This window comes from Aquarana catesbeiana, linkage group LG03, assembly GCF_042186555.1.
Source record: "Aquarana catesbeiana isolate 2022-GZ linkage group LG03, ASM4218655v1, whole genome shotgun sequence".
Lineage (NCBI taxonomy): Eukaryota > Metazoa > Chordata > Amphibia > Anura > Ranidae > Aquarana > Aquarana catesbeiana.
Genome location: NC_133326.1, coordinates 421,388,611 through 421,409,064, shown reverse-complemented (window position 1 = coordinate 421,409,064; position 20,454 = coordinate 421,388,611). Strand labels below are relative to the sequence as shown.

The 20,454-nt window shown below is 45.8% G+C and overlaps 1 protein-coding gene across 2 annotated transcripts in view; it reads left to right on the top strand.

Moving 5' to 3' along the window:
• Positions 1 to 20,454, top strand: part of SLC23A1 (solute carrier family 23 member 1) — a 1,686,654-nt gene that overhangs the window by 1,238,078 nt on the left and 428,122 nt on the right. The gene's annotated exons all lie outside the window — the stretch shown is intronic.

Sequence of the window (20,454 nt, the reverse complement as noted above, 5' to 3'; positions counted from 1 at the left end):
TACTGAACAATAGTTAAATGATATGAAAAATACGAGTCACACAAGTGCGAATCATCTCTCACCAAACTTCTACTAACACGAGATAAACACGAGATTAGCAGAAGAAGCCCAAAGGGTGCCGCACGAGTTATTGAACTTCCGTTTTATAGCCTTGTCGGACCTGGTGCACGTCACCGCATACTAGGCTGTCGGACTTTGGTGTGATCATATGTAGGCAAGTCCGTTCATTAGAAAGTCCGTCAGAAGTCCGCCAAAAGTCCGTTGAAAGTCTGTCGGACAGGCCGTCGGACTTTTGTTGCTGAAAAGTCCGCCCGTGTGTACACTGCATAACATGAAAAACCAACATGAAAAGTGTTAATTTTAAAGGCTTATATGCAAGTTATTGTCATAAAAAGTGTATTGGGGACCTGGGTCCTGCCCCAGGGGACATGTATGAATGAATTTTTTTTTTTTTAAATGGCCATTTATTTGGGAGCAGTGATTTTTTTCATGCTTAAAGTGAAACAATAAAAATGAAATATTCCTTTAAATATTGTGCCTGGGGGGTTTCTATGGTATGCCTGTAAAGTGGCACATTTTTCCTGTGTTTAAAACAGTACCACAGCAAAATGACATTTTTAAAGGAAAAATTGCCATTTAAAACTGATTGCAACTGTAATGAATTGTCGGGTCTCGGCAATATAGATAAAACTCATTGAAAAAAAGAGCATGGGATCCCCCCAGTCCATTACCAGGCCCTTTGGGTCTGGTATGAATATTAACCACTTCCCGACCGCCACACGACTATGTACGTCCTAAGTTTGAACGGGGATATCGTTGTTATGGCAGCAGCTAGCTGCCATAACCCCGGTATCCCCGTTTTCGTGCGGCGGCCGGCTTTCAGATAAAAGTGGTCCCTGCGGCGGATTCGCCGCGAGATCACTTTTATCGGTGGCGGGAGAGGGCCCCCCCCTCCCTCCGCGATCCGGTGCCCTCCGCCGCTTACCGTAGCCGTCGGTAGCGGCGGAGGCGATCGCGTCCTCTGCCGTGGTGTGTATAGAGACGAGTGAGGCCAAGATGGCGCTCACTGGTCTCCATGACACTGCTGGGCGGAAGCGACGTCAAAACGTCACTTCCGTCCACGCCTCTTAAAGGCATATTTTTTCAAATGTCATTTTTCTAAATGACTTTTTTTTTTTTTTTTTTTATTGCATTTTAGTGTAAATATGAGATCTGAGGTCTTTTTGACCCCAGATCTCATATTTAAGAGGTCCTGCCATGCTTTTTTCTATTACAAGGGATGTTTACATTCCTTGTAATAGAAATAAAAGTGACACAATTTTTTTATTTTTTTTAAAAAGTGTAAAAATAAATAAAATATTGTAAAATAAATAATAAAAAAAAAAAAAAAAATGTTTAAAACCCCCTGTCCCGACGAGCTCGCGCGCAGAAGCGAACGCATACGCGAGTAGCGCCCGCATATGAAAACGGTGGTCAAACCACACATGTGAGGTATCGCCGCGACCGGTAGAGCGAGAGCAATAATTCTAGCCCTAGACCTCCTCTGTAGCGCAAAATATGCAACCTGTAGAATTTTTTAAACGTCGCCTATGGAGATTTTTGAGGGTAAAAGTTTGACGCCATTCCACGAGCGGGCACAATTTTCAAACATGACATGTTGGGTATCAATTTACTCGGCGTAACATTATATTTCACAATATAAAAAAAATTGGGATAACTTTACTGTTGTTTTATTTTTTTATTCAAAAAAGTGAATTTTTTCCAAAAAAAGTGCGCTTATAAGACCGCTGCGCAAATACGGTGCAAAAAAAAGTATTGCAATGACCGCCATTGTATTCTCTAGGGTGTTAGAAGAAAAACCATATTATAATGTTTGGGGGTTCTAAGTCATTTTCTAGCAGAAAAACCTGTTTTAAACATGTAAACACCTAAAATCCAAAACGAGGCTGGTCTTAAAGTGGTTAAGGGGAACCCCGAACCAAAATTTAAAAAAAATTCAATTAAGGGGAACCCTGTGCCAAATTAAAAAAAATGGTGTAGGGTTCCCCTTAAAATCCATACCAGACCCTTTAGGTCAATTTAAAAATTTTAAAAAATGGTGTAAGGGTCCCCCCAAAACCCATACCAGACCCTTATTCGAGCACACAACCTGGTGGCAGGCTGCAGGAAAAAAGGGGGGACGAGAGAGCGCCCCCCTGAACCGTACCAGGTCACATGCCCTCAACATGGGGAGGGTACTTTGGGGTTGCCCCACAAAGCACCTTGTCCGCATGTTGATGGGGACAAGGGTCTCATCCCCACAACCCTTGCCCAGTGGATGTGGGGGTCTGCGGGCGGGAGGCTTATTGGAATCTGGAAGCCCCCTTTAACAGGGGGACCCCAGATCCCGGCCTCCCACCCTGTGTGAAATGGTAACGGGGTACAAGTACCCCTATCATTTCACAAAAACGTGTTAAAATGTTAAAAACGACAAGACACAGCTTGGGGACAAGTCCTTTATTAAAAAATAAAAAAATAAAAATGTCCCACTGTTGTCCATTCATCTTCTTCTTCATGAGAATAAAGGGTTGGGTATATTTGCGCTACCTAAAAAGATATGATATAATACTCAATATGTTTAAATACTGGGATAGCCTATAATTTGGCACCCCCTACTGGTAGTTGTAGATCTAAGAGGTGTGCAGCATATACAAGCCCCCCTTATTTACAGTATGGGTGGTACCACAACTGCTAGGTAGGTTCGTTTCCACGGATCATATGCTAAAAATATTATGATAGGCAACAGGTGTCGCACAGCTTACTGGATCCTACACCATCTGGAAAAAGGGGCCAGAAGCTGTATTCCATATAGTGCATTTACTAAGAACCATATACCAATACGATGATGTGTGTATATATAGTGCTATCCTAATCTGATACCATATACATAATCGGCATAGATTACAATTGCATAGACCAAAAACAGCTCAATAGCCCAGGAAACGACAGCAATTGAATTTCCAACAAATATTGTAACAGTCCCATATATTGATGTTAAATGACTCATGCAGATTCCCACAGGTGACTTGGTGCTGCAATAATTTGTCAGGTGACTCTCGTGCTCCCCCTTTGGTTGCTTACTCACCAGCTCCCAGAACCCCAACAGGGGTATAACGCTTATGGTGTGGTACGCTGGGTTACTTCCATCTGATAGATCCTTGTGTTGTAATCAGCTCCCCAAGCCCCGTAACGGGGTAATCCACCTGTGTTGGGAGATGGATCGCCTTGCTGCTAAGTATTGTGCTGGATGTCTCCTATGCTTTTCAATCCTTGGAGATGTTGCTTCCACTCATATATTTAGGAAAAAAAGAGAGCTTCCATAGCGTAATAACGTATGGCCACTTTATTTAAAAAACACATCTGAATCAGCAACGCTGATTAATAAAGGCAAAATTCCAAAATTAAAAATGACAAAAAGTAAAAATAAAAATAAAAAAGTGAAAAATACCAATAAGACAAAAAATAAAAAATAAATAATAAAAAGCAACACCAGCTCCCAGAACCTGTTGGGGTTCTGGGAGCTGGTGAGTAAGCAACCAAAGGGGGAGCACGAGAGTCACCTGACAAATTATTGCAGCACCAAGTCACCTGTGGGAATCTGCATGAGTCATTTAACATCAATATATGGGACTGTTACAATATTTGTTGGAAATTCAATTGCTGTCGTTTCCTGGGCTATTGAGCTGTTTTTGGTCTATGCAATTGTAATCTATGCCGATTATGTATATGGTATCAGATTAGGATAGCACTATATATACACACATCATCGTATTGGTATATGGTTCTTAGTAAATGCACTATATGGAATACAGCTTCTGGCCCCTTTTTCCAGATGGTGTAGGATCCAGTAAGCTGTGCGACACCTGTTGCCTACCATAATCTTTTTAGCATATGATCAGTGGAAACGAACCTACCTAGCAGTTGTGGTACCACCCATACTGTAAATAAGGGGGGCTTGTATATGCTGCACACCTCTTAGATCTACAACTACCAGTAGGGGGTGCCAAATTATAGGCTATCCCAGTATTTAAACATATTGAGTATTATATCATATCTTTTTAGGTAGCGCCAATATACCCAACCCTTTATTCTCATACTTCTACAGAGTACCTCACCAAGTACTTTGTGTAAGGGAGGCAGCAACCTTAATTTCTGACCCTATATACGCATCCTAAAGCGCAGTTTTTGTTTTACTTAATCTTCTTCTTCATGCCGTGATGGACTGAAAAAGAAAAAAAAAATCTGCAACTGACCCACCTCTATGGGAGGCTCCCGCCGTATGACGCTTCTTCTCTGTGACAGTTCTTATATAACTGAGGGCGCGGCCACCCGGTGATGTACCTGGGTGACCCCGCCCCCCTCTGACACCACAGAGAAGCCATAGGAAAGTCCCTGTGGCGTCAGAGGGGGCGGGGTCACCCAGGTACCTGACCGGGTGGCCCCTACCTCAGATATGTAAGAACTGTCACAGAGAAGAAGCTTCACACGGTGGGAGCCTCCCATAGAGGTGGGTTGGTTGCGGATTTTTTTTCTTTTTTAGTCCGTTGCGGCGTGAGGAAGAAAAAGAATGGATATTGTGGGAAATTTTTATTTTTTAATAAAGGACTTGTCCCCAAGCTGTGTCTTGTCATTTTTAGCATTTTGACACTTTTTTTGTGAAATGGTAGAGGTACTTGTACCCCGTTACCATTTTACACAGGGGGGAGGCTGGGATCTGGGGGTCCCCTTATTAAAGGGGCTTTCAGATTCCGATAAGCCCCCCGCCCGCAGACCCCCACAACCACCGGGCAAGGGTTGTGTGGATGAGGCCCTTGTCCCCATCAACATGGGGACAAGGTGCTTTGGGGGGCTACCCTAAAGCACCCTCCCCATGTTGAGGGCATGTGGCCTAGTATGGTTCAAGAAGGCCTGGTATGGTTCTCTTGTCCCCCCCTCTTTTCCTGTGGCCTGCCAGGTGGCATGTTCGGATAAGGGCCTGGTATGGATTTGGGGGGAACCCCTACGCTATTTTTTAAAAAAATTTGGCAGAGGGTTCCCCTTAAAATCAGGTCTGGTATGGATTTCATGGGGGGACCCCTACACCATTTTTTTAAAATTTGGCGCAGGATTCCCCTTAATTTCCATATCAGACCCAAAGGGCCTGGTATGGATTTTAGGGGGACCCCGACGCAATTTTTTTTTTAAATTTTGGTTTGGGGTTCCCCTTAATATTCATACCAGACCCAAAGGACCTGCTAATGGACTGGGGGGAACCCCATGCTCTTTTTTTCAATGAGTTTTATCTACAGTCAGGTCCATAAATATTGGGACATCGACACAATTCTTTCTGGCTCTGTACACCACCACAATGGATTTGAAATGAAATGAACTCTGGACCTTTTATCTGCATCTTGTAAATGGGATAATGAGGGAATAACACACACCTGGCCATGGAACAACTGAGCAGCCAATTGTCCCATTACTTTTGGTCCCTTAAAAGTGGGAGGCACATATATATACTGTTGTAATTCCTACACCGTTCACCTGATTTGGACGTAAATACCCTCAAATTAAAGCTGAAAGTCTGCAGTTAAAGCACATCTTGTTCATTACATTTCAAATCCATTGTGGTGGTGTATAGAGCCAAAAAGATTAGAATTGTGTCGATGTCCCAATATTTATGGACCTGACTGTATATTGCCAAGACCCGACAATTCATTACAGCCACGATCAGTTTTAAAGACAATTTTTCCTTTAGGAATGTCATTTTGCTGTGGTACTGTTCTAAACAGGGGAAAAGTGTGCCACTTTACAGGCATACTATAGACACCCCCCAGGCATGATATTTAAAGGAATATTTCATTTTTATTGTTTAACTTTAACCACTTGCTGCCCGCCATATAGCAGAATGACGGCGGCAAAGTGGTTGGTGGTATGACGTCTGCAGGATATTGAGCCACTGCGCACCCCCGGGGGAGCGCATCGCGGCGATCGTTGTTGCGGGGTGTCAGTCTGACACCCCGCAACAACGATCTAGGTAAAGAGTCTCTGACGGAGACTCTTTACCACGTGATTAGCCGTGTCCAATCACGGCTGATCACGATGTAAATAGGAAGAGCCGGTGATTGGCTTTTCCTCACTCTCCTGACAGGGGGGGTCTGTGCTGATTGTTTATCAGCACAGCCCCCCCTCGGATCCCACCCAGGACCACCAGGGAAGCCGCCCAGGACCACCAGGGAAGCCATCCACACTGGACCACCAGGTATGCCTCCTAGACCCCCAGGGAAATACTAATCTGTGTCCAGGCAGCTGCCAATCAATGCCCAGGCAGCTGCCAATCATTGCCCACTCACAATGCTTACCACTGCCAGTGCCACCAGGGATGCCTATCAGTGCCGCGTATCAGTGCCGCATATCAGTGCCCATCATCAGTGCCCATCAGTGCCCGCTCATTGGTGCCACCTCATCTGTGCCACCTTATCAGTGCCTGTCAGTGCTGCCTTATCAGTGCCCATCAGTGAAAGAGAAACTTACTTATTTACAAAACTTTTTAACAGAAACAAAAGCAAAACTTTTATTTTTTTCAAAATTTTTAGTCTTTTTTATTTGTTTAGCAAAAAATAAAAACCGCAGAGGTGATCAAATACCACCAAAAGAAAGCTCTATTTGTGGGAACAAAATGATAAAAATTTAGTTTGGGTACAGTGTTGGATGACCACGCAATTGTCATTCAAATTGCGACAGCACTGAAAGCTGAAAATTGGTCTGGGCAGGAAGGTGTATAAGTGCCCTGTATTGCACTGGTTAAGCATTAAAAAAATCACTGCTCCTGAAAAAACGGCCATTTTTTAAAAAAATGTTTGCATTGATACAGGACCCGGGTCCCCAAACACTTTTTATGACAATAACTTCCATATAAGCCTTTAAAATTAGCACTTTTGATTATTCATGTTCGTGTCCCATAGACTTTAATGGTGTTCGTGATATCTGCCAAATTTTTTGCCTGTTCGGTATGTTCTGGTAAGGGATGAGCCGAACACCCCCCCGGTTCGGTTCGCACCAGAACCTGCGAATGGACCGAAAGTTTGCGCAAACTTTAGAACCCCATTAAAGTCTATGGGACTCGAACGTTTGAAATCAAAAGTGCTCATTTTAAAGGTTAATATGCAAGTTATTGTCCTAAAAAGGGTTTGAGGACCTGGGTCCTGCCCCAGGGGACTTGTATCAATGCAAAAAAAAGTTTAAAAAACGTCCGTTTTTTCAGGAGCAGTGAATTTAATGATGCTTAAAGTGAAACAAAAAAGTTAAATATTCCTTTAACCACCTCAATACTGGGTACTTTCGCCCCCTTCCTTCCCAGACCAATTTTCAGCTTTTGGCGCTCTCGCACTTTTAATGGCAATTACTCAGTCATGCTACACTGTACCCAAATGAAATTTTTATCATTTTGTTCGCACAAATAGAGCTTTCTTTTGGTGGTATTTATTCATGACTCCATTTTTTTTTTTTTGCGATATAACTGCAAAAAAGAGCGGAAATTTGGAAAAAAAACAATATTTTCTTCTTTCGGTTTTAAAAGAAATCCAATAAAATCGAATTTTGTCATAAATTTAAGCCAAAATGTATTCTGCTACATGTTTTTGATAAAAAAAAGTGTATAATAATTGGTTCGTGTGATCACGGACATATGTATGCAAATGATCATGTACAGATGTGCGCAGGTGATCACGGACATATGTGTGCAGATAATCATTGGGACATGTGATTTTAGTGGGACATATGTGGGGGACAGCTTTTTTTATTATTTGAGAACATGTGTTTTGGGGATATGTGTTTTGGGGACATGTGTTTTGGGGACATGTGTTTTGGGGACATGTGTGTTTTACATTATGTGGGGACATGTGGTGTAACCAGTCAGGGACCAGCACTGCTGGAGTTGAGGGACTCTCCTAGCTGCCAGGGGAAGAACTCCTCCAGTGAGAGTGGGGGGGCAGCAAAGGGAAAGGAAAGACAGATTCTGGTGGTAGGGGACTCAATTCTTAGAAGGACAGAGAGGGCAATCTGTAACCAAGACCTGAAGCGCCGAACAGTATGTTGTCTACCGGGCGCTCGGGTTCGGCACATCACGGATCTTGTGGATAGATTACTGGCAGGGGCTGGGGAAGACCCGGCTGCCATGGTGCACGTTGGCACCAATGACAAAGTCAGAGGCAGATGGAGTGTCCTAAAGAACGATTTTAGGGACTTAGGAGCTAAATTGAGGAAAAGGACCTCCAAGGTAGTGTTCTCAGGAATACTACCGGTACATCGAGCCACACCAGAGAGGCAGAGGGAGATTAGGGAAGTAAACAAGTGGCTGAAGAGCTGGTGTAGTAAGGAGGGGTTTGGGTTCCTGGAGGACTGGGCCGACTTCTCAGTCGGTAACCGGTACTATAGAAGGGACGGACTGCACCTAAATGAGGAGGGTGCAGATCTGCTGGGAATGAAGATGGCCAAAAAGTTAGAGGGGTTTTTAAACTAGGCGATGGGGGGGAGGGTCCAGAGACAGTGATAGCCAGCGCGGAAGATATTCCAGAGGGTAGTATTGGGGGCATTAGTGGTAGGTTAACCAAAGCACAAAAACACAAGGTGAGTATAGTAGCAAGTCCAAGTTGCAATCTTGAAACACCCAATACGAGGACAATATGCGACCGGTCTAAACTATGTGGCATGTTCACCAATGCCAGGAGCCTGGCGGACAAGATGGGTGAACTAGAGATACTGTTGTACAAGGAGGATTTGGATTTTGTGGGAATTTCAGAGACCTGGTTCAACAGCTCTCATGATTGGCTGGCAAACATTCAAGGATATACCCTATACCGCAAGGATAGAGAGGGTAAAAAAGGGGGAGGGGTATGCCTATATATCAAGAATAATGTACAAGTGAATGTGAGAGATGACATCACTGAGGGGGCTAGGGAGGAGGTGGAATCTTTATGGGTAGAGCTCCAAAGGGATGAAGCTAAGGGGAAAATAATACTGGGAGTATGCTATAGGCCCCCTAACCTGAGGGAGGAAGTGGAGACGGATCTCCTATCACAAATTGGATTAGCAGCAAGGATGGGAAGTGTTATCATAATGGGGGATTTTAATTATCCAGTCATAGACTGGGCGGAGGGAACCGCGCATTCATTTAAGGCTCGCCAGTTCCTTAATGTCTTGCAGGACAATTTTATGGGTCAGATGGTAGACGCACCAACTAGAAATAAAACATTACTAGATCTACTGATTACCAACAATACAGACCTGATAACAGATGTGGAAATACGGGGCAATTTAGGTAACAGCGATCACAGGTCAATTAGTTTCAGTATAAATCACACAAATAGGAGACATGAAGGGAACACAAAGACACTGAATTTCAAAAGAGCCAACTTCCCTAAACTACAAACCTTGCTAAAAGGCATAAATTGGGATAAAATATTAGGAACAAAGAATACAGAGGAGAGATGGGTTTGCTTTAAGAGCATATTAAATAAGGGCATTAGCCAATGTATCCCATTGGGTAATAAATTTAAAAGAGCGAACAAACATCCTGGATGGCTTAACTCCAATGTAAAAATGCATATAAAAGCAAAGGAGAAGGCCTTCAAAAAATACAAGGTTGAGGGATCATCCACAGCATTCAGAATTTATAAAGAATGCAATAAGAAATGTAAGGGTGCAATTAGGATGGCTAAGATAGAACATGAAAGACACATAGCGGAGGAGAGCAAAAAAAATCCCAAGAAATTCTTTAAGTATGTAAACAGTAAAAAAGGGAGGACAGACCATATTGGCCCCATAAAGAATGAGGAAGGACATCTGGTTACAAAGGATGGGGAGATGGCAGAGGTATTGAATTTATTCTTCTCCTCAGTATTCACGAGTGAATCGGGGGGCTTCAGTAACCAAAACTGCAGTGTTTATCCTCATGACACAACACAGGAAGCACCTACATGGTTAACAGAGGACGGAATTAAAATTAGACTTGAGAAACTTAACATTAATAAATCACCGGGACCAGATGGCTTGCATCCGAGGGTACTTAGGGAACTCAGTCAGGTGATTGCCAGACCGTTGTTCCTAATTTTTACAGACAGTCTATTGACTGGAATGGTGCCAGCTGATTGGAGAAAAGCCAATGTAGCACCAATATTTAAAAAGGGCCCCAAAAACATCCCTGGGAATTACAGACCAGTTAGCCTAACATCAATAGTATGTAAACTCTTGGAGGGGATGATAAGGGACTATATACAAGATTTTAGTAATAAGAATGATATCATTAGCAGTAATCAGCATGGATTCATGAAGAATCGTTCTTGCCAAACCAATCTATTAACCTTCTATGAGGAGGTGAGTTGCCATCTAGATAAAGGAAGGCCCGTAGACGTGGTGTATCTGGATTTTGCAAAAGCATTTGACACAGTTCCCCATAAACGTTTACTGTACAAAATAAGGTGCGTTGGCATGGACCATAGGGTGAGTACATGGATTGAAAACTGGCTACAAGGGCGTGTTCAGAGGGTGGTGATAAATGGGGAGTACTCAGAATGGTCAGGGGTGGGTAGTGGGGTCCCCCAGGGTTCTGTGCTGGGACCAATCCTATTTAATTTGTTCATAAATGACCTGGAGGATGGGATAAACAGTTCCATCTCTGTATTTGCAGACGATACTAAGCTAAGCAGGGCAATAACTTCTCCGCAGGATGTGGAAATCTTGCAAAAAGACCTGAACAAATTAATGGGGTGGGCGACTACATGGCAAATGAGGTTCAATGTAGAAAAATGTAAAATAATGCATTTGGGTGTCAAAAATATGAATGCAATCTATACACTGGGGGGAGAACCTCTGGGGGAATCTAGGATGGAAAAGGACTTGGGGGTCCTAGTGGATGATAGGCTCAGCAACGGCATGCAATGCCAAGCTGCTGCTAATAAAGCAAACAGAATATTGGCATGCATTAAAAGGGGGATCAACTGCAGAGATAAAACGATAATTCTCCCGCTCTACAAGACTCTGGTCCGCCCGCACCTGGAGTATGCTGTCCAGTTCTGGGCACCAGTCCTCAGGAGGGACGTACTGGAAATGGAGCGAGTACAAAGAAGGGCAACAAAGCTAATAAAGGGTCTGGAGGATCTTAGTTATGAGGAAAGGTTGCGAGCACTGAACTTATTCTCTCTGGAGAAGAGACGCTTGAGAGGGGATATGATTTCAATTTACAAATACTGTACTGGTGACCCCACAATAGGGATAAAACTTTTTCGCAGAAGAGAGTTTAATAAGACTCGTGGCCACTCATTGCAATTAGAGGAAAAGAGGTTTAACCTTAAACTACGTAGAGGGTTCTTTACTGTAAGAGCGGCAAGGATGTGGAATTCCCTTCCACAGGCGGTGGTCTCAGCGGGGAGCATTGATAGCTTCAAGAAACTATTAGATAATCACCTGAATGACCGCAATATACAGGGATATGTAATGTAATACTGACACATAATCACACACATAGGTTGGACTTGATGGACTTGTGTCTTTTTTCAACCTCACCTACTATGTAACTATGTAACTATGTAACTATGTGTGTGTTTTACATTGTATGGGGACATGTGTGTTGACACTAGGTTGGTGAACAGTGAGTAAAAAGCTGTAAAAAACAGCTCATACTCACTGATCATCAGCCGTCTGCAGCGATCCCCTCTCCTCAGCGACAACTTCTGTGTGAGGAGATGAGAGATAATCGCCTAGCAACCGGCTGTGTTTACATCACATGACAGCTGTGATTGGACACGGCCATCATGTGATCAGGAGGGCCAATCACAGAGCCCTCCTGCCGATTGGAGATGCGCCGTGTCCGGGTGACATGAGCGCATCAGGATCGCGCCGCTGCACGGGCACACGCGCGCGTGCGATCCCGCTCCTTCTGAGGGACGTCCCTAAACGTCCACTCAGAAGGAGAGAGCGGCCACCCAGCCGTTTATGTACATTGGCCGGGTGGGAAGTAGTTAAATATCGTACCTGGGGGGTGTCTATAGTATGCCTGTAAAGTGGCATGTGTTTCCCATGCTTAGAACAAAATGCACAAAATGAAATTTTTAAAGGAATAAAAGTAATTTTAACCTGCTTGCGGCTTTAATGTAATGTCAGGTCTCAGCAATATGGATGAAAATCAGTGAAACAAATGGCATGGGTACCCCCCCAGTCCATTACCAGGCCCTTTGGGTCCTGTATGGATATTAAGGGGAACCCCGCACCCAGATTAAAAAAAGGAAAGACGTGGGGCCCCCAGGCCCTATATACTCTGAACAGCAGTATACAGGCGGTGCAAACAAGACAGGGACTGTAGGTTTGTTGTTAAGTAGAATCTGTTTTTAATTTTGAACTGGTATATTTTTAAAGTGTAGCTCCAGCCAAAAAATCTATTTTTAAGCTTTTTGGAAAACATAGGGAAGGGTTATCACCCCTGTAACATTTGTTTTGCTGTCTGTGCACCTCTTCAGAAGATTTCACCTCACTTTCTGTCCCAATGACAAACGTTTTTCAAAAATTTGGGGTCTTTAGTGAAACAAGGATTGGTGATAAAGCATCAGTGAAGAGGAGACACGTTTTTCCCATATTAACTCTTACAGGAGAGAATTTCCCTTCCTAGGGGTAGAATTCATCTGACTTCCTGTTGTCTCCTTCCGTTTGCAAGTAGGAGTCATTTGTAAGTTGGATGCTTGAAAGTAGGGGCCTGCGCTATATACTCTGCAGAAATTGGGGCCTTAGGTGTTGGTGTTGCCACAACATTGTAAGCCCTCACAGTTACTCTTGGTGGGCGCAGGAAGGGGCCGTGCTGTGAAATATTAGATCAAGAATTGTAATTAAATGCCATTGTTGAACAGTGGTAGAAAAATTGGGCCTTTGGTGGTGGTGCTGGTGCCACAACACTGTTATGCCCTGTACACATGGTCGGATTTTCCGATGGAAAAACTGCGGATTGTGTTATGTCGGAAATTCCGATCGTGTGTGGGCTCCATCGGACTTTTTCCGCTGGAATTTCCGACACACAAAGTTTGAGAGTAGGATACAAAATTTTCCGACAACAAAATTTGATTGATTAAATTCTGATCGTGTGTACACAAATCTGATGCACAAAGTGCCACGCATGCTCAGAATAAATTAAGAGATGAAAGCTATTGGCTACTGCCCCGTTTATAGTCCCGACGTACGTGTTTTACGTCACCGCGTTCAGAACGATCAGATTTTCTGACAACTTTGTGCGACCATGTGTATGCAAGACAAGTTTGAACCAACATCCGTCGGAAAAAATCCATGGATATTGTTGTCGGAATGTCCGATCAATGTCCGACCATGTGTACAGGGCATAAGTCCTCATAGTTACTCTTGGTGGGTGCTGGAATGGGCCCTGCTGTGAAATATTATATAAAGAATTGTAATTACATGCACCTGTTGAACAGGGGCAGAAAAATTGGGCCTTAAGCACTGTTGCCACAACACTGCAACCCCTCACAAATGCTATAGTTGGAGCGCAGGCATGAGCCCTGCTGCAAAGTATTGCATCAAAAATTGTAATTATACGCCCCTGTTAAACAGGGACTGAAAATTTGGGCCTTGGGCACTGGTGCTGGTGCCAAAACACTGCAATCCCTCACAGATACTCTAGTTGGAGTGTAGGAATGAGCCCTGCTGCAAAGTATTGCACCAAAAATTGTAATTACACGCCCCTGTTAAACAGGGGCTGAAAAATTGGGCTATCAGCATGAAAATTGAGGAGGAAGAGGATTGTGACTCAGCATAACAGGATAGTCACTCAGCATCAGCATAGGCAGTCTTGAAGGGATCTCACATTAAAAAAAAAATCAGTTACATCAGCATCAGGTGCTTGGTGATCCAAGACTGATTCATTTTTATGAAAGTCAGCCGATTGACCGATTTGGTGGACAGGCGCACCCTGTGATCGGTTACAAAGCCTCCAGCAGCACTGAATGTGCGTTCCAAAAGAATGCTGTATGCAGGACAGGCCAGTAGCTCAATTGCAAGTAGTGCAAGCTCTGGCCAGTGATCCATCCTCAAGACCCAGTAACCCAGAGGATTTTCGAAAGGAAAGGTGTCCAAGTCTGATCTTGCCCCTAGGAAATCCTGCACCATGTGAATCAGATGCTGGCGATGGTTGCTGGAACTGATCAGACCTTGGGGCTGCGGACTAAAAAATTGTCTGAACACATCGGTCAAACGGCCACCTTCTCCACCGCTCCTTCTGTGACTGACCGAAGCCTCAGCAACACTTTGTCCAGGAGGGCCAGGAAATTGTAACCTCCCAGGCTCTGGAAACACGTTGCACAAACCTTTCTGCAAGGTCTCCGAAGATGTTTCATCCTCTGCTCCCTCTGCGATGGTAAGATAAGGTCCGCAACCTTAACCTTGTAACGTGGATCAAGGAGGGTTTCCAGCCAGTAATCATCCCTCCACTTGATACCACGAATACGAGGATCCCTCCGCAGGCTTTGCAGGATCAGTGAGGCCATGCAGTGTAGGTTTGCTGAGGCATTCGGTCCAGAGTCCTCTGGGTCACTAAGGACGACATGATCCGCAGCCACCTTCTCCCAGCCATTTACAAACCCATGGGTTTCTTCAGACTGTAAATGATCCCTTGAAGACTGTTGCTGATGCTGAGTGCCAGGCTCCACCTCCATGCTGACACAATCCTCCTCCTCGTCCTCCTCATCCTCTTCCTGTGTGATCAGCGGGCACACAGGAACACTGTCTGGATAAAGGGGGCCTTGAGAGGTAAGGAAGTCCTCCTCTTCCTCCCTCTGTTCTGCCTCAAGTACCCTGTCCATTATTCCATGCAGCGTGTGCTCCAACAGGTGGACAAGAGGGACAGTGTCACTGATGCATGCACTGTCACTGCTCACCATCCTCATGGCCTCCTCAAATTGTGACAGGACAGTGCATGCATCCCTGATCATAGCCCATTAGTGTGGGGAAAAAAAACAAGCTCCCCTGACCCTCTCCTGGTGCCATAGTTGCATAGGTATTCATTGATGGCCCTTTGCTGCGTGTGCAGCCGCTGCAGCATGGCCAACGTTGAGTTACACCTGGTGGACATGTCACAGATTAGGCGGTTCTTGGGCAGGTTAAATTCCTTTTGGAGATCAATCAGCCGAGCACTGGCATTATATGACCTGTGGAAATGCACACAGACTTTCCTGGCCTGCCTCAGGACATCCTGTAAGCCCGGGTACCAGCCCAAGAACCGCTGCACCACCAAGTTAAGGACGTGAGCCAACAGGGCACATGGGTCAGTTGTCCCTGTCGGAAGGCGGAGAGGAGGTTGGTGCCATTGTCACAAACCACCATACCTGCCTTAATCTGGAATGGCGTCAACCACCTCTGAACCTGCCCCTGCAGAGCTGACAGAATCTCTGCCCCAGTGTGGCTCCTGTCCCCAGCTGCCAGAAGAGTTACCCAATGCGCGGTGAAAGATAGTTAATGTCCCTGTCCATGCCTGCTGGACCATGAGTCAGTGATAATATGCACCTTACTGCTGACCGCCCTGTCCAGCGAGGCCAAGACATTGCCTTCCACATGCCGATAGAGAGCTGGAATCGCCTTCCGTGAAAAAAAGTGGCATTTGGGAACCTGCCACTGAGGAACTGCACATTCCACAAACTCATGGAAGGGGGCAGAGTCTACCAACTGAAAAGGCAGCAGTTGAAGCGCTAGCAATTTAGCCAAGCTAGCATTCATCCGCTGGGAATGTGGATGGCAGGGAGCGAACTTCTTTCGGCTGTGCAGCAGCTGGGGCAGGGAAATTTGCCTGGTACAATCTGACATTGGTGTACCGATAACATATTGCCCGCAAGTAATTGGCTGTGACATACCTAAGTGCAGGTTTCAGAGAGGACTGAAGGTATAGTGGGGTTTGAGAACCCAGCTGATGAGGAGCAAGGAGAGGTCCGCTTTGTTCTTTGGTGTGGGTCTTTTAGGTACGCTTGCCAACTAACTGCATGGCAGGTCAACATATGTCTGGTCAAGCATGTGGTGCCCAAGCGGGTGATGTTTTGGCCACGTGAGATACACTTGAGACATATGTTGCAAATAGCAGCGGTGGAATCTGATGCACTTGTCTCAAAAAAGACCCACACTAAAGAACTTTTGGAATAACGTGAAGAGACAGCAGTGCCCTGCACATGTGGAGCTCTGCGGTGTGATGCAGTCGGTGTGCAGCCCTTAAGCTGCCCCTGGAGGGCATCCTGCCTTGTCGTAGATGTGCCTCCTCCTCCTCCTCTCTCCTATCAGGCACCCATGTGGAGTCAGTGACCTCATCATCCCCTCCCTTCTCATCACTGGAGCAAAGCTGGCAGTATGCTGCAGCTGGGGGAACATGACTGCCAGATTGCTGTCCTTCTTGGGCACCCCTTCACTCTGGGCTCATGTTACTGCCTTCCTCTAGCTGGGTACCATCATCGGAGCCTGGGCATCCTGCTGGAGCATGGACCCAACACTGTGGTCAAACAGTTCGGGGGACTCCACAGGATGACATGGTGGGACTGGGGAAGGAGTGACTGATGCCATCGAGCTGAGGGAAGAGGCCGCGTTGGCAGTTGCTTTGCCAGACATAGTACCCTGAGCCTGGGTGAGAGAGAATGAGGAGGATGAGGATGGCTAGGTCATCCACTCTACTAAGTCTTCGGCATGTAGCGACTCAACACGGCCAGCTGCCGAAAAAAAGGACAAGTGTGTCCCACGGCCACGTGCTGATGAGGATGCACCATCTCCACGACCAGCACTGTTGCCTATAGGCACAGAGCCTGCTTGCCCTCTTTTATTGGCTTATGACTGTCTGCTTCTCCTTGTTGGCCTTCCAGACATACTAATGGCCTGCAGTGCGATGTAGCTGCACAAAGCTGGGATGTATATATATATATACTGATATTGCAGCTAGCAGAATCAACTGTCTGCCTGTAGTATTATTAGTATGAGAACACCAGCAATTGTCTTCAGGTAGCTTTAGGTGCACACTGTGCAGAGGACGCAGTACACTAACTGTAAATACTGCAGCTGCCTGCCTCTGGTACTAATAGGATCAGAAGAACATCAATTTTCTTCAGGTAGCTTTAGGTGCACATTGTGCAGAGGACACAGTACACTAACTGTAAATACTGTAGCTGCCTGCCTGTGGTACTAATAGGATCAGAAGAACACCACCAATTTTCTTCAGGTAGCTTTAGGTGCATACTGTGAAGAGGACACAGTACACTAACTGTAAATACTGTAGCTGCCTGCCTGTGGTATTAATAGGATCAGAACAACAGCAATTGTCTTCAGGTAGCTTTAGGTGCACACTGTGCAGAGGACGCAGTTCACTAACTGTAAATACTGCAGCTGCCTGCCTGTGGTACTAATAGGATCAGAAGAACACCACCAATTTTCTTCAGGTAGCCTTAGGTGCACACTGTCCAGAGGACACAGTACACTAACTGTAAATACTGCAGCTGCCTGCCTGTGGTACTAATAGGATCAGAAGAACACCAATAATTTTCTTCAGGTAGTGTTAGGTACCTGGTAGTAGAGCCTGACTTGTAGGAGAAGACCTCTCATACAACGCTGGTTCAGGAGCCACTGGAGTGGGGACAGTGGACTCGAGAGCACAGTGGGGTAGGAGTGCCTGTTGAGGTAGACGTCTCTGATCCTGGAGCAGAGTAGAGATCCCTCCAGGGATGGCTGGACTGCAGGTAAGGTGGTGACCAGAGAGCAGCAGGCAGCAGCACTGAAGATGTGGATGCAGAGATCACTGGAGCTGGAGCTGAAGGTACAACAGCACAGAAGCAATGGCAGGCACAAGCAAGGTCAGACAGTCCGGGTCAGCAGGCAGACAAGACAGGTAATAACGGCAGGCAGAAGCAGAGTCGGTAGGCAGGCAGAGGTCGGCAACGGTACTGGTAGAGACAGCAGCAGAGTCAGGCAGGCCGGGTCGGATTGGAGAAGGAGGAATGGTCAGACAAGCCGGGTCAATATGGTAATCGATCAATCAGGTGCAGGTTAACAGGTTCACAGAGCTGAGACGAAACAGCAGTGCACCCCTGCAGCAGGAGGACTCTTATGCGCTCCTTGGGGCCAAAACAGCGCTAACGCGAACGCGCGCGCATCCACGCGCACACACGCGCTGCGCACCCGCGCGCGCCCGAGCTTCGCGCTGACGCACAGTAACAGCTGGAGATTGCTGCATCATCTGGACAGGGGTGCGCCGGCGCATAGGCGCACGCAAATGTCTCGGTCTGGTGCTGACAGATCCCTGACATTGCCCCCCTCCAAAGGGCAGCCTCCGGATGCCCACAAGCCTTCTTTTCTCTGGGTGGGCAGAGAAATAAGCGCGAACTAATCGCCTGGCGTGGACATTGCTGTCTGGTTCCCATGAGTTACTCTCTGGACCGTAACCTTTCCATTTAATCAGAAATTGATTTTGTCCTTGTCTTCTTCTACAGTCAAGAATAGCCTCAACTTCAAATTCCTCACTTCCATCTACTAAGACAGGTTCAGGAGGTCTAGTTCCTCTATCAGGGAAGGGATCAGGTATAGCAGGTTTAAGCAGAGACACATGAAATACCGGGTGAATCTTGAGAGAATCAGGCAAGGTCAGTTCATAAGATACTTCATTAATTCTCCTCTTAACCGGGAAGGGTCCCATAAACATAGGTGCCAACTTCTTAGACGGGCATGCTAACTTGATATTATTGGTAGAAAGCCATACCTGATCACCAAGCTGTAAATTCAACTCCCCTCTTCTTCTTCGATCGAAGACTCTCTTGCTGTCTGCCTGGGCCTTGGACACTGCCTCCTGCAACATCTGATTGTTGTGGCTGAGGAAGTCCACTGTATTCTGTACTGCCGGAACTGAAGACTGTGGAAGGAAATCAGGTAGAAAGGTTAAATGAAAGCCATAATTGGCGAAAAAAGGGGATTGACTGGTGGCTGAATGGTTACCATTGTTGTATGCGAATTCTGCTAAGGGCAGCAGGGACACCCAATCATCCTGTGTGAAGGATGTAAAGCATCTGATTTACTGTTCAAGGGTCCGATTGGTCCTTTCTGTCTGCCCATTAGTTTGAGGATGATAGGCCGAGGATAAGGCCAGTTCAATTTTTAGGATTTCACACAGGGCTCTCCAAAAACGTGAGGTGAATTGTACCCCTCTGTCAGAAACTATATTTGCAGGGACTCCATGTAGTCTGATGATTTCCTTGATGAATATGCGGGCGGTTTCGATGGCAGATGGAGTTCCCCTTAAGGGAAGGAAATGGGCCATCTTGGTTAGATGGTCTACCACTATGAAGATGGCTGAACACCCCTCAGAACATAGAAGCTCTACTATAAAATCCATGGAAATCATTTTCCAGGGTCTATCAGGTACAGGCAAAGGTTTTAACAGACCCCAAGCTCGATTTCTAGACGTCTTGGCAGGAGCTGACATATTTTTCACAAAAGTCTTTCAGATTGGGCCACCAGAATGTGCGTTGCACAGGTTCCAGGGTCTTGCGGACCCCAAAGTGACCTGCCAATGGATGGTCATGAAGAAGCGTCAAGACCTTAACCCCAACCTCCTCAGGAACAAAAATTTGGCTTCCCTTCCAGAACAATCCATCTCTGATCGTCAGAGTAGTCCCTGTAGGCCTAGATGAATCAGAGGATGCTTCTTTAATCTGGGAGAGTAGGTCTGTTTTCAGGAGTAGGAAATTGTTTGCGGGCAAGATGGTGTCAGGAATGAATAAGTCTTTCGGATTGTCATGCATACGTGACAATGCATCTGGTTTGATATTTTTAGAGCCTGGCCGGTAAGTTATATGAAAACAAAAACATGAGAAGAACAGAGCCCAGCGGGCTTGCCGAGGCTTCAGTCGTTTAGCAGATCTTAAATACTCTAAGTTCTTGTGGTCAGTGTAAATTAATACTGGATGCATAGCCCCCTCCAACAGGTACCTCCACTCCTCCAGAGCAGCCTTAATAGCGAGAAGCTCCCGGTCACCCACATCGTAGTTCTTTTCTGCAGGAGAAAGTTTACGGGAGAAAAACCCCACAGGATGCATTAGATCTTTGCTGCCTTTACGTTGTGAGAGTATTGCACCCACCGCTATTTCAGAAGCGTCAACTTCCAAAATAAACGGTAATGACGGTTCAGGATGGCTGAGGATTGGGGCCGAGGTAAACAGTCTCTTGAGTTTCTCAAAAGCATCCTGGGCTGATTGATTCCAGGAGAAGCAGGCATTCTGCTTAGTCAACTGCGTGATAGGTGCAATTATGGCTGAGAATCCCCTGATGAACTTCCTATAAAAGTTTGCAAACCCGATAAACCGCTGAATTCCCTTCTTGTCTAGGGGTACCGGCCAGTCCAGAACAGCGGATACTTTCTGGGGATCCATT